The sequence below is a fragment of the Euprymna scolopes genome, chromosome 43 (assembly GCF_053919585.1).
Source record: "Euprymna scolopes isolate OS-2025 chromosome 43, ASM5391958v1, whole genome shotgun sequence".
Lineage (NCBI taxonomy): Eukaryota > Metazoa > Mollusca > Cephalopoda > Sepiida > Sepiolidae > Euprymna > Euprymna scolopes.
This window is the reverse complement of record NC_136524.1, coordinates 36,922,711-36,938,900: the sequence shown is the minus strand read 5'-3', so window position 1 is coordinate 36,938,900 and position 16,190 is coordinate 36,922,711. Positions and strand designations below refer to the sequence as shown.

The 16,190-nt window shown below is 35.2% G+C and overlaps 1 protein-coding gene across 1 annotated transcript in view; it reads left to right on the top strand.

Annotated features, from left to right (window-relative positions):
• The first annotated feature begins 280 nt into the window (after positions 1–280).
• LOC145268293 (angiopoietin-4-like) overlaps positions 281–16,190 on the top strand; it is a 111,212-nt gene continuing 95,302 nt past the window's right edge. Inside the window, exon 1 of the mRNA XM_080123700.1 lies at positions 281–547. The gene's annotated coding sequence lies outside the window, so the exon portion shown is untranslated. The remainder of the gene's footprint in view (positions 548–16,190) is intronic.

Genomic DNA, 16,190 nt, shown 5'->3' with positions numbered 1-16,190 from the left:
AGGAAAACATTTTATCATTTTTATTTTTGGAATGACAGCGTGTGCAAGGGCCCATATAACGAAAGAACACTCAGAAGGAAACATTTCATGAAGTCTATTTTTAGATCACAGTGTGCAAGAAACTATTTAATCGGGTCCATTTTGGTTGGACATTGTAAAGTGGTCTTATGATGGGAGCAAGCAAAAGACCCATCGCTGCTCGCAAGGGGTCCATTTCTCTAACCAGATTTTGTTTTATCAAGCAAAGTTAGTTGACCAGCAGCTGTTGTTGAGGTCGATTAGTAGAATCAAATGCGGAGGAGAACGAAAAAGAAAGCAGGGATTGGTCGAACAGGAAAATAAGGAAAAAGAAAGGAAATTCCTCGTCTGTCAAAAAGGAAGCCCAGGAATAAATGCTATCTGTCACAAACTTATGTGTTAAACATTTTCCTATCACAACCAAAATACTCGAAGACGGTATTGCACCGACTCATCCAACAAGACTTATATTCTATTATTTCATTGAACTTTAATCTGGATTACCCCCTCCATGTCATACATCGATCGTGTAAGTTAAACTTTCTTTTGCACACTGTTTTTCGACATTAACTGAAACTGTTTTTCTTCCTCTGTTCGTTTTGTTATAAGCTAGATCCCCCTCGTGTCATTCGCATCTCACTATCCTTTTTTTGTTGTTGTTATTGTTTGTATAATATTATCCCCGTATCATTTACTGTTAAATAAATATCTCTTTTTGGGTTGTATTACTATACACATAGATTAAAAGTTGTCAAAAAACAAATATATAACAAATAAATGTTATCAAAGGCCAGATAACTTACTTTTCTACCTAACTGAATATTTTTTTTAGTGTTCTTATTTAAGGTAACATGTTTATTCAGCTCGGAAAACATGCAGTGTTTACCGATGTATTGGAAATTTTAAAATGGCGCTGGACTCTCTCTTGAACCCGGTAAGTAGTGGAAAATTGAGTTAAAAATAAAAAACTATACAAAATACTGTTAAAAACCCACCGAGTATATGTCAGCCTATGTCACGGTAACATATATTGTACAAGTCTCTAACAGTATTTTGTCTAGTTTTTTATTTTTAACTCATTTTCTCAAACTTACCAGGTTCAAGAAAGAGTCGGACACCATTTTTAATTTTCAAATACATCAGTAAACACTGTATATTTTTCGAGATGAATAAACATGTTACATTAAATAAAAGCACTACAAAATTTCCAGTTAGGTAGAAAAGTAACTTATCTGGCCTTTGATAACATTTATTTGTTATATATTTGTTTTATTTTTTTACAACTTTTTCGAATCTATGTGTACAGTAATACAAATGCCAAAATTCTTATTTATTTCAGTAATTGCAGATATTCATAACACTTAATGTTTCTTAAATTGACAAAAGCATGAAAAAATGCATCTCATCACGGTCGCTGGAAAAATGGTGGGATCCTTCTACCGCTCCAGTAGATAACTCACTGCTGATTCAATTCTCTATCTATATAAAAGCCAAGTACGTCCAGAGATGAAGTACTGCTGCCATATCTGGGCAGAAGCTGCTAAAAACAGTCTATCCTGCCTTGACAGAGTCCAAAATAGAATTCGTAGCCTAGTGGGAGGTCCCCTTTTCTCTTCCCTGCAATCTCTCTCCCACACAAGGGACGTTGTGAGCCCGTCGTTGTTTTAGCGTTATTTCCATGGCAAGTGCTCGTCTGAGTTCCAATCTCTGGTCCCCCCTCGCCAATCTGTTACGAAAAACACCCATCTATCTGAAACCGCTGTCAATAATTTTCCCCACTCTTTATCTGTGCCTAAATCAAAACGTAAATTCCATGAACAACGTTTCTTTCTTAGAACTGCACATCTGTGGAACTCTCTTCTGTTTACCCATTTCCCACCTGACTACAACTTGGATATCTTCAAGTCCAACATAAACAAGTTCCTGATGAACCGTCCCCTTAAGTAAGACAGGTTATCAGATCTCCATTACTAGTGATTACTACGATATTATCCCATTGATTACTGTACACGCAATAACCCTTATCCCTGAGTGGCCTCCGGGCCTTGATAAGTGACGACTTCCTTGTAAAAAAAAAAAAAAGAGATATTGGTTTCGTTTGTTGTAAACCACCCATATACTTACTTCCTTCATTAGCTGTTTATCTGTGGACATAAAAAAATTCATGGACCAGGGAGTTTTTTTTATCTAAAAAGAGGTCTTCTTTCTTTGTTTGCTTGGACGCTGTTAATTGTAGTTGAATTACTTAATTATTGTACCATCATAATGGCCTAGTGTTTAGTGATTAATAAATCCCGCCACTCCGCAAGAGTTTTGGCTGTAACGTTTTTATCCTTGTCCAGTCTTGAAATGAATGTCTGAATCCTGTGGAGATTGAAGTCCTGTAGTAGATAATGTTCTCTGTCGATACTAGGCAATTATAACAAACGTTGAAATAGGTATGACTAAACAAAATGTGCATCGAACGGATACCATAACACTTAGTTCGCTGCCCCTTATCATAGCAAAGGTCCATACAAAATTTCATCCGGATCATCCACTTGTTTCTGAGAAAACTCGAGTAAATGTAGTATTGTGGTGAATAACCCCTGTTAATTCTTAACGGTGCATCGAATGGGTACCATAATACTTAATTCACTGCACCTTGTCATATCATAACAAAGATCGATAAAAAAAAATTCAACCAGATCAGCCAAGTAGTTTCTGAGAAAAAGTGGAACGGGCAAATGGATAGACATACAGACTAAGAGAAATATAATGAGTTTATATATATATATATATATATATATATATATATATATATATATATATATATATATATATATATATTGAGGTAGTTGCCTGTCTAGCCGCACTGATGAGCTGTGAAACAGCGAAACAGTACTGTATGTGGATGACTATATATATATATATATATATATATATATATATATAGAGAGAGAGAGAGAGAGAGAGAGACAGACAGACAGACAGACAGACATATTTTTTATTTATTAAACATTTGAATATTTTTTATTCAAATATCTATTAAATATTTTTACGTGCATAAAAGTTATCCATGGATATGCATGTTTCTAGGTAACATCTGCCGTCATCATGGCTAAACTTTTGATAAGGATCAAACTCGTCATAGCTCGATAAGTAGCCTGGTGTCTTACCACTACTACACCACGGTAGCTTAGCAAATTATATGTGCAATTTTCATCGCTTTTAAATGCAAGAATGTAGATTTATTTTATATATTATTAGCGATTCTGTGGTATTTCTTTCCGCTCCCTGTGAGCTCTTAATGGAGTTACCTGCCCTTTGATTAAATTCTAGTCGTCCCTATTTGGGACGTACTATTTGTTGTTATTATTATTAATTTTTTATTTATTAAACATTTGAATGTTTTTATTTAAATATCTAGTAAATATTTTTACGTGCATAAAAGCATGGCTAAACTTTAATAAGGGTCAAACTCGTTACAGCTCAGTAAGTAGCCTGGTGTTTTATCAAATTTTATGCACGGTTTTTATCGCTTTTAAATCCAATATTGTTTATTTATTTTTTATTCTGTTTTATTTCTTTGTGTTCTCTGAACACTCTCATTATATATTGAGATCTTTTCTGGCAAAAAATAAACTCAAGATTCATAAAAGGCAAAATTGGTTTTCATCTACAAAAAATGACAATGTTTTGTTAATATGAATTAAATGTTTATAAAATAAAGGCTAAGTTTTACCAGCAAATTAATCTTCAAATTGAAACAAAAATCTGAACTAGATTTTTTTGATTCCGATTGTTCATAAAACTCATCCTTTGTTCTTTTGCTTTTTTTTATATATATATATATATATATATATATATATATATATATATATATATATATATATATATATATATATATATATATAAATATCACGTCTACTCCAGGTTTTCTCAGTAAGAGATGTTTTCTAAGTATCATCCTTATGGGAATATTAATTCAGAAAAATGTCTGTGAATGTACTTCTTTGGAGTTCGTCATAGACGAAATCCTTAATGTTTGCAAATAAAATCATCATTATTTTACTGCCATAATCATTCTCTCAATTTCTTTAAGCATTGTTCATTTAAAGCAGTTAAAATGCCACGCTGCAACTTATTTTGGTAACACTCATCCAACTGAAAAGAGTAATTTGTTTTGTTTATTTTTCAATTCCTCGTCACCAGTGAAATAGCATGTCTTTTTTTTGTGTGAATGGTAAGACACAAATATGGCGAAATAAATTTGATGAAAACGATTCTGTATAGTTCAACAATTGTAGTTATTTATTACATAAATAACAACTGAAAAAAAGAATTACTTTGAAAATGGGAATGTATTCAATTGTCTATCGTTGAGCGAACGTCCATTGGATATTTCCCTGTTCTTGCCTGATCAATGTAAGCGTAGATAACTCTGCTTCTCAAATTCCTATTTTGATCAAGGGAGATAATAAATTGCAAACAAAAAATAACCCTAAAATATACAGATATATACAAAAAAAAAAATTAAAATTGTCTCCATATATAATAAAATGACTGCAAAAATTCCTCTTTGGACCAAAGTATCGTAGGTTTGCAACAACAGATGCCACATAAAAATTCAATATATCTAGGTTAATAGCCAATATCTTATGTAGTTTTTGACCACCATGTTAAACAAATTCAGTCGTGAAAATAAAATGCTACATTGCATCCGACGAGTAACACCACCACAACATCTTTAGAGGACAGTATCCCTATTATTCTCTCTAAATATTTATTCCTACCACCTCCTACCAGTTGTCACCGGAACCAATTCTACATGTTCCACAGATAATGTGATTACACCTATCGTAACCGGGTCATAGATAGATAGTCATAACATATTCTTTTCATTATCCAATGCATAAATAATAAATTTCCGTCCATTCTCATTGGCTGTGCTCTGATAATTCTCATGTTCCGGAATTCAATTATTTGCTGTATACACGAACGCTACTAATATTAAAATATGGTTTCATTAAAAGACATATATTGAAGAGTTTACCTCCCAAATATATGCGACTTTTATATTGAGATTTTTTCTTAAACACATAAACAAAAACAAGACGACTACGCCTTCGTCAAAACATCAGCAAATCTTAGTACATTTACTATAAAACACACTGCATCTACACTAGTGATATTTGCACGAGCCTTTTTTAGTCTCACGCAAAAACACACGTTCACATTTCAAGCTGTATTACTTGTCATATACATACGCGCACACAAACATACGCGCCCACGTCCACACACGTACATATATTCACGTTCGCGTACATACACTCACATTCACGTGTATACTCACACACGTGCACACGTACGCATACAAGGACAACGTCACTTCCCTTTCAAAGGAAATCCACAGATGCGCAAAAGACACACCGGAAACACCTATAAAAGAAAGAGCCATAAGCGGCTTCTTCCTTTTCCAACCTTCCTTCCGAGGTGTTTGGTCGGCACCTCACACCACTTGCTACTATGTGGGGCAAAAAGCTAGCAGTATGTACACTTTATACGCTTTCTCTCTCAATGAACTGGATTGACATTCTCACTCTATCTCCCCTTCGGTTTTGGTCCATCAACACAGACATGTGCGTGACTCTCTACTGAGCTTAACCGTCTCTTTCTACAGGCCGGCTTGCCACTTCGCGTTTCTCTATTGCATTCCCCTTTCCTTCCACGCGCGTAGTCGTCAACGGCCGAATGAACACGTGTACACCCAAGACTTTCATTTCTCAACAGAAAATAAACGACATGTTTATTTTATTCCAGCATTTGAGTTCTTTGTTTCCTTCATTCAATTCGTTTCATTATTTTTTCTTGTAGCGAGTTAGGGTATTTTATATCCTGGTCCGCAACACTTTTCTACCTATTTGGAAACGTTTCTAGTGGTTTTACTCACTTTAAAACGTGTAATCGGCTCCAAAATCATACAGTGTTTATCGATATATTTGAAAAAGGAAAATGGCGGCAAACTCGCTGTTGAACACGGTAAGTTTTGGAAACGAGTTTAAACAAAAAGAAATATACAAACTACTGTTAGAAACTCACTCACCGTGTTACCGTGACATAGGCGGACATATATTCGGTGGGTTTCTAACAGTAAAAGTCAATTAAATCTCAAAATGTACCAATCAATTAAGTTGTATCTCGTAACGTCCAACATAAATCATCTGCTATCATTTTGGACTTTACGAAATACAACTTGTTTGATTGTTTGATATAGTAGCGTAAGTAGTACAACTTCATTAATTATTTGATATGTCGAAATTTTACTGACTTTTTGGATTTCAATATAATTCATGAAGAGTTCAGATTCTTCTTTTTTGTTGCTTACAACTTCATTGATTAATTGAAAAATTCATTGAATTATTATTTGATTTTTTTTTCACTTTCACTATTTTACTCTATTGAATTGGATTTGTCTGGCTCTATGAAATCCGGACATTTCTGCCATCGAGCAGAGGGCGCACGCGCAGTTTAACCGCTCGTGGTGAACACCAGGACTCTTTTACCTTAATATTATGACCCCTAACTATGACCACAACATTGGCGACGTATGGATTCGAAAAAAAGAACCTACAAAGATCTCCTTTGGATAAGCAACCAACTTCTGTACTCGTATTTTTCTACCTTCTCTGAAAAAGTAAATAGTGGTCCCACAAAATGTTTTCAACGATGAAGAAAGAAAAAAAAAACGACCTCACCTCGAGAAAAGTTTATTTTTTCTAAACGCTGTGAGTAGAAAAAAATATAACGCTTTCTATTGCTAAAAAGAATGGACCTAATTCATTTCTAACCTTCAATGACATTTTTTCATTGCTCCAGAATTCTTTTTTTCTTGATCCAAAAGCCTTTATTTTTGGACTGTTTGTTAAAAGTGAACAGTTTATTCTAATCACACAGAATAAAAAAAAGAAAAAAAGAAATCTGTCTTTTCTTGTGGGCTGAACCATTTTGCAAATATCGCTTGGGCAAATATCGTAATTTTTCCTCTTTACAAGAAGCCATATTCAGTTTACCATATATATTTGAAAAAAAAAAAACCCCACCTTTTTTACTGTGACCAAAAATTTCTCTGTCGATAGGTTGCATATTTTCGTTTTCTTGATAAAACGAGAAAAGGGGAAAAATGTATATCAACTCTACGAAGGATTGAACCCGCATTAATTCATTACAAGAATTCAGGACAATACTGCGAATACTCGACTGGAGTTTTTGCTACGGAAAGATTTCAATTTGTTTTATTATACTGAATTCTTGTGGGAGACAAAATGCTTCGTTTTTTTTTTTTTTTTTTTTTTTTTTTAACATTTTTTTCTGTTAAAATCACATGTACGTGATTTTTCTTTTCTTCGTGAATATCTTTTCCATAAAGTCGCGGGGTTTCTGTTTATCATTTCTTAGGCACAGGTTTGTCTTTTGAGTCTATTTATTTTTTTCAAAATGGAAGAACTTGTTGAAATGATACGGTTACAGCAGACTCGGACTTTGGAATTGGAGAAACAAAGAGAAGAAGAAAAAAGAAAAAGAGAAGCGGAAAGAGAAGAAGAGAAAGAGACGAAGAGAGAAGAGAAAGAGAAACGGAAAGAAGAGAAAGAGAAGCGGAAATAGAAGGAAGAGAAGCGGAAAGAAAGCTATTCAGCGATAGAAATACTGGAAATGCAGTCACAGGCAAAGAAAAAATTGGAACTATTTGTAAGGAAAAATTCAAGATGGCGCCCGACTCTCTCTTTAACACGGTAAGATATCCTAATAATAGCGAAGAAAGACAGCAACAAGTCAGACTAGAATGGTTTTTCACAAACCGCGATTTGGTCAGCATTAGACAAATTTTACTATCGTCCTGAAGAGGAGTGGACTTCTGAAGCCTATTTTCACAGATTTGATTCAGGATTGATTGCAAGTCATGGAGTGAGCAGATAACAGTTCGTCTTTTTTTTTTTTTTACAACAATTGAGAACTGTGGAGCAGAATAAGTTCGTGGACTATATCATTCCTAAACATATTAGCAAATTGTCCTTTAACGAGACAGTGACATGTTTGATGGAATTATACTGTCCACCAATCAGCTTATTCCATAAAAGATGGAGATGCATCAACCTGGCCCGCAAAGAAGACCAAGATTACACCACATTTGCTTCTGTCGCAAATAGACACTGTGATTACTTCGGACTATCCTCATTGACAGCCGACAACTTTAAGGTCCTGATTTGACAGTAGTTCAGATTTGTCCGTCATAAACCACCATACTTGGTGCAAAATTGGAAAACCGAAGATGATGGGAACCAAGAAAGTTGCTCGTTCAATAACTGGAGAAAAAAAAAAAGATTTGAAGGTGAGGTTACCACTAATGTAACGTTAAAGGGAAAAACACTGAATCTCAAGGTGTTTAAAGTCTGAGACTCGCCCAGTAGCGATTTTTGTCAAAAGGTGAACAACTTTACAGCCGAAGCTGAAAAAGTAAAGAAAGACCTGAAAGTGTCATTTCTCAATGATTTTTTGGACAAACTAGGCTGCTGTACAAAAATGGGGGCGAAGTTCAAGTTACAAGACAATGCCACCCCAGTCTTCAAAAAAAATGCAGCGTATCATTTGTCTTTATACAAAAGATTGAAGTAGAACTAGACAGACTCGTCAAAGGAATTTTGACCCTAGTCGACTACAGCGAATGGGCTGTCTCCACCGTGTATGTAAAGAAAAAATCAAACGATATCAGATAGCAGACTTCTCAACCATCATCATTACCTGCTACCCAAATCTGAGGAAATTTTTACGAAACTAAATGGAAGGAAAATATTCTTAAAAATAGATCTGAGTGAAGCGTACCTCCAGAAGAACTTTTGTGCATTACCACTCACAATGGACTTTTTAAGTTCAATAGGTCAGCTTTCGGGATCAAAGTCACACTAGCTATCTTTCAACGGATAATCGACACGATGTTGAGTGGCCTTGATTTTTCCCTCAGATACCTGGATGATATTCTAATGAAAAACGAATCTACAGAGCAACATAGAAATCACATTTTCCAGATATTCGAAAAGATAAACGAGTACGGCTTCACACTTAAAGACACCAAATGTGAATTTTCCCTTGACCAAATAAAATACCTCGGGCAGATAATAGATAGGAATGGTAGACAGCCCAATCCAGAAAGGTCCATAGCAATAACAAATATGTCTGAGTCACACGACATAACAACATTGCAAGTTTTTTTAATGACTATCAAGCCTTCATTCCCAATATGCACATTTTGCGTGCACCTTTAAATGAACTACTGAGGAAGGACAAGGTTTGGAACTAGAATCAGCGTGGGTACCATGTATAAAATGCCCGACGGTTCTACGAAACCAATAGCACATGCATCGAGAACTCTACTACCTACAGAAAGGAATAATTCCCAGAGACAGAAAGAATCTTTAAGCATCATTTTCATGATAACAAGATTTCACAGATTTTTCCATGGACGACATTTCAAACTTCAAACGAACCACAAGCCACTGATCTCTTTCTTTGACTCAAAGAAAGGGTTGCCTACACATATAGCAAATAGCCTCCAATGATGGGAAACAATCTTATTAAATTACAACTTTTATATGGAGTTCCATCCGTCAAAGAAATTAGGACACACAGGTGAGCTATCTCGGAATGGTGAACCACTCGAAGATTGGGTGATCGCATTACTATGATCAGAGAGGGATTATAGTTTGATCCTATGCAACACTGTGAAAGAACTTCCTGGATGATGTAAGGAAAGAAGCCGAAAGCGACGATTTTATAAGAGAAAGTAAGGAAAAACTGCAGACTGATGAACAAATAGCAGAGGTTTTCTTAACATGCGAATAGGTAGTATTATATCGGGAGAGAGTAGTTGTTCCAGCAACTCTCAAAAAAAAAAAAAAAAAAATCTCAAAGGATTTTCACACAGGACCCTCTGGCGCCACCAGAATGAAAAGTTTAATGCGTTCATACGTGTACTGGAAAAATATGAACAAGGATATTGAAGAAAAGGTGGAAGCATGCAGAGGATGTGCACTAGCTGCTAAAGCGCCACCAATTTAATTTAGCCCATCGCCTAAAGCTGGCAAAGATAATAATACCTTCTGGGAGCAAGGAACAATCAAGAACATGATTGGATGTATGGTCTACATGGTGGAAGGACCACATTCCACGCATAAGAAACACTTGAACCAGATATGCAAACGCGCTTCGAATAAGTTAAGTGAAACTTCACCAGAAGAAGAAACGTTGGGCCTACTGTATGACGCATTTGACCTGGAACCCCCTCAAACTAGTACCGAATTTTTTAAATTTATTTATTCAATTTTCACCCCAAACAAGGCAAGTGTCACTTTGAAGTAGGGAGCTACTATCAGGGACATAATTTGCGGGGGCATTATGAAGGGAGATGTTCACATTACACTTGAACTTCTGCATATCAGTACAGTTGGAAAAGCAGTATCCCGGAAGGGAGTTCCAAAAACTTGCAGTTTTTGGGAAGAAACTATTGGAGTAAAAGGCTTACTTACACCTAGAGATCTCTACTGTAAAGGGGTGGGACTTAGATGCTTGTCGGGTTTGTCGGGGGTAGTCATGTCGAGGAGGTACAAGTGATTGCAGTTCGTCAGAGCATTCACCATTAAAGTATTTGTAGAACAGACAGAGGGATGCAACATTTCGACCATGGGACAGAGGTTGAAGCCTAGATGACAGTTTAGAAGCTATCAGGTTGGCGACTATCTTTTGAACCTTATTCAGGAGTGAGAAACAAGCAGCAGATGCACCAGCCCAATGTGACAACAATACTCCATACATGGGCAAATGGTTGCCTTATAGAGGTACCGGATACTTTCAGGTGCAAGTAATTTTCTGGCACGGTAGAGAGAGCCCACCTTCTTTGCAGCAGACTTGGCAATGCTCTCAATGTATATATTCCAGTTCATGTTCCCTGTAAACGTTAGGCCAAGGAGTTTAAAGGAAGTACTTTCAGGCAGTGTGTTCTTGCCCATTTCTATTGGTGGTAGAGAAGGTTTCTTGTAATTATTGAAGGAAACAAGCTTAGTCTTGGCAGCATTGAATGTGACCATCCATTTTTGTCCCCATTCTACTACAGATTGGAGGTCATCCTCTAATGTTTCTGCCATTTCCTTGGATATGTGTTCATTTGTTTTCCCCTCATGCCTGTTATAGAGGGTGGTGTTATCAGCAAATGTACCCATCTCGGAAACAATTTTATCAGGGAGGTCATTTATGATTATTAGGAATAATAAAGGAAATACATCGTTCCAGCAGAAAAAAGGAAACTGACGGACCCCTTGAAGATCAACCCTGGAAAGAAAATTATATTTCAGGGAAATAAATCTTTCGAGAGGGTGTTCTGGGCTAGTTAACACCCTTATATTCATAATAATATGGATACATCTGGCCCTATGTAAGCCAGACATTTCTGCCATTGAGCAGAGAGCGCACACACAGTTTAACCGCTTGTACCTATTTACTATGCCTCCCCACGGGACAGAGTTAGACACCAGGGTCGTTTTTTAACGTGGAGAAAAGGTACAAAAATAAAAATTGTCTCAGTCGTGAAGGATTTCTCCTCCACCGAAAGAGAACAAGAAATAGAAGTGCAGCATCTGAAGAACAGATACTACACTTTGATCTAGTGAACACCAGAACTCTTTCACCATAATATTGTGACCCCCTAAAAGTTCTAGTCAAATTAAAAGCATTTTTATAACTCAATAACTCCGATTAAATCTGAAACGCCTTTTAGCAAAGGTATGTCAAATCCACATACCTCTACTGATTGAACCTATACGCACTAGTATGTTTAAGATTGAAGTCGGCCATGATGCATATACAAATACTATTCTTCTAGTCTTCCTCTATCTCGATATTTACCCCCCCCCAATCCTTTCCCATTCATTCCTATATCTAAACACAGACTCAAATCTGCACTGCTATCGGATCTTATTTACATACAACCAAATCTTATTTTACCCAACATTTTATGGAACCTCCTGATACTAACTCCCTGTGATGAGAAAGACCGTATTTTTCATTGCAAACTTTGCTTTCGTATAAGCTGTGTCGCCTGAAGAAGTCTCTAGTTACTGATCACTAGGGCAGTGACAATAGAATATTCTTTTCATTCTTTTGACTTTCGGGTATATATCCGACACAGTTAGACACACTTAATCAACCGAGAACCACATCCGTCTATATAAAAACATATAAGATATTAACGGATATATACTCAAGGGTCAAAATAATGAAAATAATATGCTGTTATCACAGCCCTACTGATAACTGACTGAAACATGCTCATGACTGTGTAGTAACATATTACTGCTTATGTAATAACAAATAAAGAGTATATATATATATAGGTTAGTATATATAAAGGTTAGTAATTGCAATTAAGAATAGGAAATTGGATCAAATATTTGTAACGTCTTCTTCCTAAGATTAAGGGTGGTGGTGTTTGATCAACACTGCTGGGGAGCCATGATGTAATATACTGTTTTGTTTTTAAATCCCCGAAACAGTGTTTCATGGTAAACAACTGATGATCCCTTAAAAAATAAATTATTAGTACTATAGTAAATTCGAGAGCGAGTTGATGCAGTGATTGCAGGTGATTAAATGACTTACTGACTGGATGGTTTTCTAACGAATGATAAAAAATATTTTTTTTGTATAGTTTTAAAGGTTAAAAACTTCAAAGACTATATATATATATATATATATATATAGATAGATAGATAGATAGATAAAATATATGTGTGTGTGTGTGTGTGTGTGTGTGTGTGCGTGCTACTAATAATAGCTGAAAAAAATATTTTTGTAATAAAGTCTCTTTAATATGCAAAAGAGTTTCCAGTAATTGCAGACACACCCATAATTTACTGTTTGATGCATGTGCACATTTGATATTATGAAATAGTGTAATACATTACATTACAGTCTTTATTTATTTATTTTTTACAAGGTGGTGACCACTTATAAAGGCCCAGAAGCCACTCGGGGATAAGGGTTATTGCGTGTACAGCACGTTAGTATTGGAGATTTGATAAAGTGTCTTACTTAAGGGGGCAGTTCATCAAGAATTTGTTTATGTTGGACTTGAAGACATCCAGATTGTAGTCAGGTGGGAAACAGGCAGACGGAACAGAGTTCCACAGACGTGCACTTCTAAGAAAGAAGCTTTGTTCATGGAATCTACGTTTTAGTTTTGGCACAGATAAAGAGTGGGGAAAATTTTTGACAGTGGTTTCAGCTAGATGGGTGTTTTTCGTGAAAGATTGGCAAGGGGGGGACCAGGGATTGGAGCTCAGACGAGCACTTGCCATGGAAGTAACGATAAAATAGACAGGCTCGTAACGTCTTTACTGTGGGAAAGAGGTTTCAGGGAAGAGAAAAGGGCATCCCCCACTAAGCTACAAAGCCTATTTTGTACTCTGTCAAGGCAGGATAGACTGTTTTTAGCAGCTCCTGCCCAGATGTGGCAACAGTACTCCATCCTTGGACGTACTTGGCTTTTATATAGATAGAGAATTGCATCAGTAGTGAGATATCTTCTGGAGCGGTAAAAGGATCCTACTATTTTTCCAACAGACTTGATGGCAACAGACTTGATGTACGTGTTCCATTTCAGGTCAGGAGTAAAGGTCAAGCCCAGAAGCTTATCAAAACATGGAGCTTCCCCTAGACCATTCATTTCAATTGATGCCAGATCAGGATCTTTATTTCAATAGTGCTCAATATGCGAGAAAAATAGAGTTTAGTACTAGTATGAAAATTATACTTGTGGCAAGTAGATTGCAGCACATATTTTATGTGATGAATATATATATATATATATATATATATATATATATATATATATATATATATATATATATATATATATATATATATATGTATATATATATATATATATATATATATAATGTTGGGACGATTAATGATTCCAAATATTTCTCATATGTTATATCTCCCTCTTTTGGAAATAGTGTACGATTATGAATATCTCCAGTATCAAATAATCTTTATACACTGTGAGATTTACTTTATGTATGAAAGCCAAAGAGGGGAGATATAACATATGAGAAATATTTGGAAACAAGTCTCCCCTTACTGTTATTTCAAATTATTTGAAACCATAACAACTTTTAGTCTCCCCTCCATTAGGCTAGAGGTTTTGAGGTTTTGAGGATATATATATATATATATATATATATATATATATATATATATATATATATATATATAATGTTGGGACGATTAATCGGAATCGGAGTCAGAAATAGAAAAAAAATCAGAACTTTTGAGGGTATTGGAATCGGTATTGGAATAGGAAAAATTTGCGCCTATGCCAACAACAATTCCTTTTATTACTGTTTATTTGATTTTGCTTTTTAAAAAAATTTCCACAGCTGTTATTTTTTTAGGGGTGGTTGTTATTTGGAAATAACTGGTAGACCAACACAAAACCTACCTTAAAAAAAAATTTTGCCCATAGGTTTTCAGGTGTGACGAAAACGAATATCGCATTTAAATTTTTTGCAAATAAGTATTTTTCCGGGTAATAAGTAATGTAATTCTTTTTGTTATAATTGTGAACATTGTTGCATGTGCAAGTGTACGCATATTTTTACGTAATACCCAGAAAAATACTTATTTGCCGAAAATTTTAATGCAATATTCGTTTTCAGCACATCTGAAAATCTATAGAAAGCAAGTTTTTTAAGGTAGGTTTTATGTTCGTCTACCAGGCCACGATAAATGCTACCCCTAAAAAAAAAAATAATATACCCCCCCCCTAAAAAAAAAGTGGTCATAAAGAAGGTTCTCAATTTATGTTAAATTGATAGAGAAAAGTAATCCCCCGACATTTTTGAACTATAATTTCTTTATATTTTGGAAACTACTGGTTTCCTGAAATATTAAACGTTATTTTCGTTTTCAGCACCCTCAAAAACCTAAAATAGTGGTAATTTTAAAGTTGTACCTTTAACAAAACATTTTATGGCTGTAAAAAAAATCCCCTTAATGTGTACGTTTAAGGGCAAATGTTACATGGCTTACTTCACAATTCAGGTCATTACCTTTCCAACGAGCCTTCATTTGTTAAATTCTGATCACTAGTCGCTAATGCGAGTTGGGAATAATTTTCCCTTTTACCAATTTGGTACCTCCAATGCATGGGGAGCGGCATATATATTATTTTTAAAATATAATTATCCCCTGACACACGATCCTTCGTCTATGACTCATCAGAGTGACTGAATCTAGTGAGATTCAAAATCAAGACCTCATGAAAAGAAGCCTTAACCTCTACCACTGTCCAATCTCGCGCAATTTCGAATCTTGTTAGATTCAACCACTCTGATGAGTCATAGACAACGAAACATGTATCAGTGGATAATTATATTTAAAAGACAATATATATGCCGCTCCTCATTTGTGGTTACCACATTGGTTAAAGGGAAAATTATTCCCAACTCGCATTTAGGTAAAAATGCATTTGCGTATAAATAATTGAATTTATTAAAAAAAGTATCGCGAACAAAAACAAATAAATAACATCTATATAAAAAAATCGTGATATCCAGCAGTCGCGCGAGATGAGACAGTGGTAGAGGTTTAAGGCTACTTTCCATGGGGTCCCAATTTCAAATCTTACTAGATTCAGCCACTCTGATGAGTCGTAGACGACGAAACACATGTCAGCGGATAATAATATTTTTAAAAACTATATATATGCCGCTCCCCATTTGGGGGTTACTAAATTGGTAAAAGAAAAACGTTGAATATTTAAATGCTCATATCTTTGGTTCTATGGGATAAAACTACATAAAAATTTGCAGGCTTTTTGAAGATTATAATATTATTCTGTGGTTAAAATTTTATGACAATTGGTAAAAGACAACCTATATTTTCAAGCCAATAAAATAATCCCCAAGTTTACCTATATTTGTATATATACAGTGTCCTGGCAAGCTAGCTTTAGTTTTGCTGTTTTGAGATGAATTTTGCTTAGTTTTTTTTTTTTTTTTTTTTTGCTTGGTTGTCTCCCCTATGGCCAGTTTATATCATGTGTGTGTGTGTGTGTGTGTGTGTGTGTGTGTGTGTGTGTG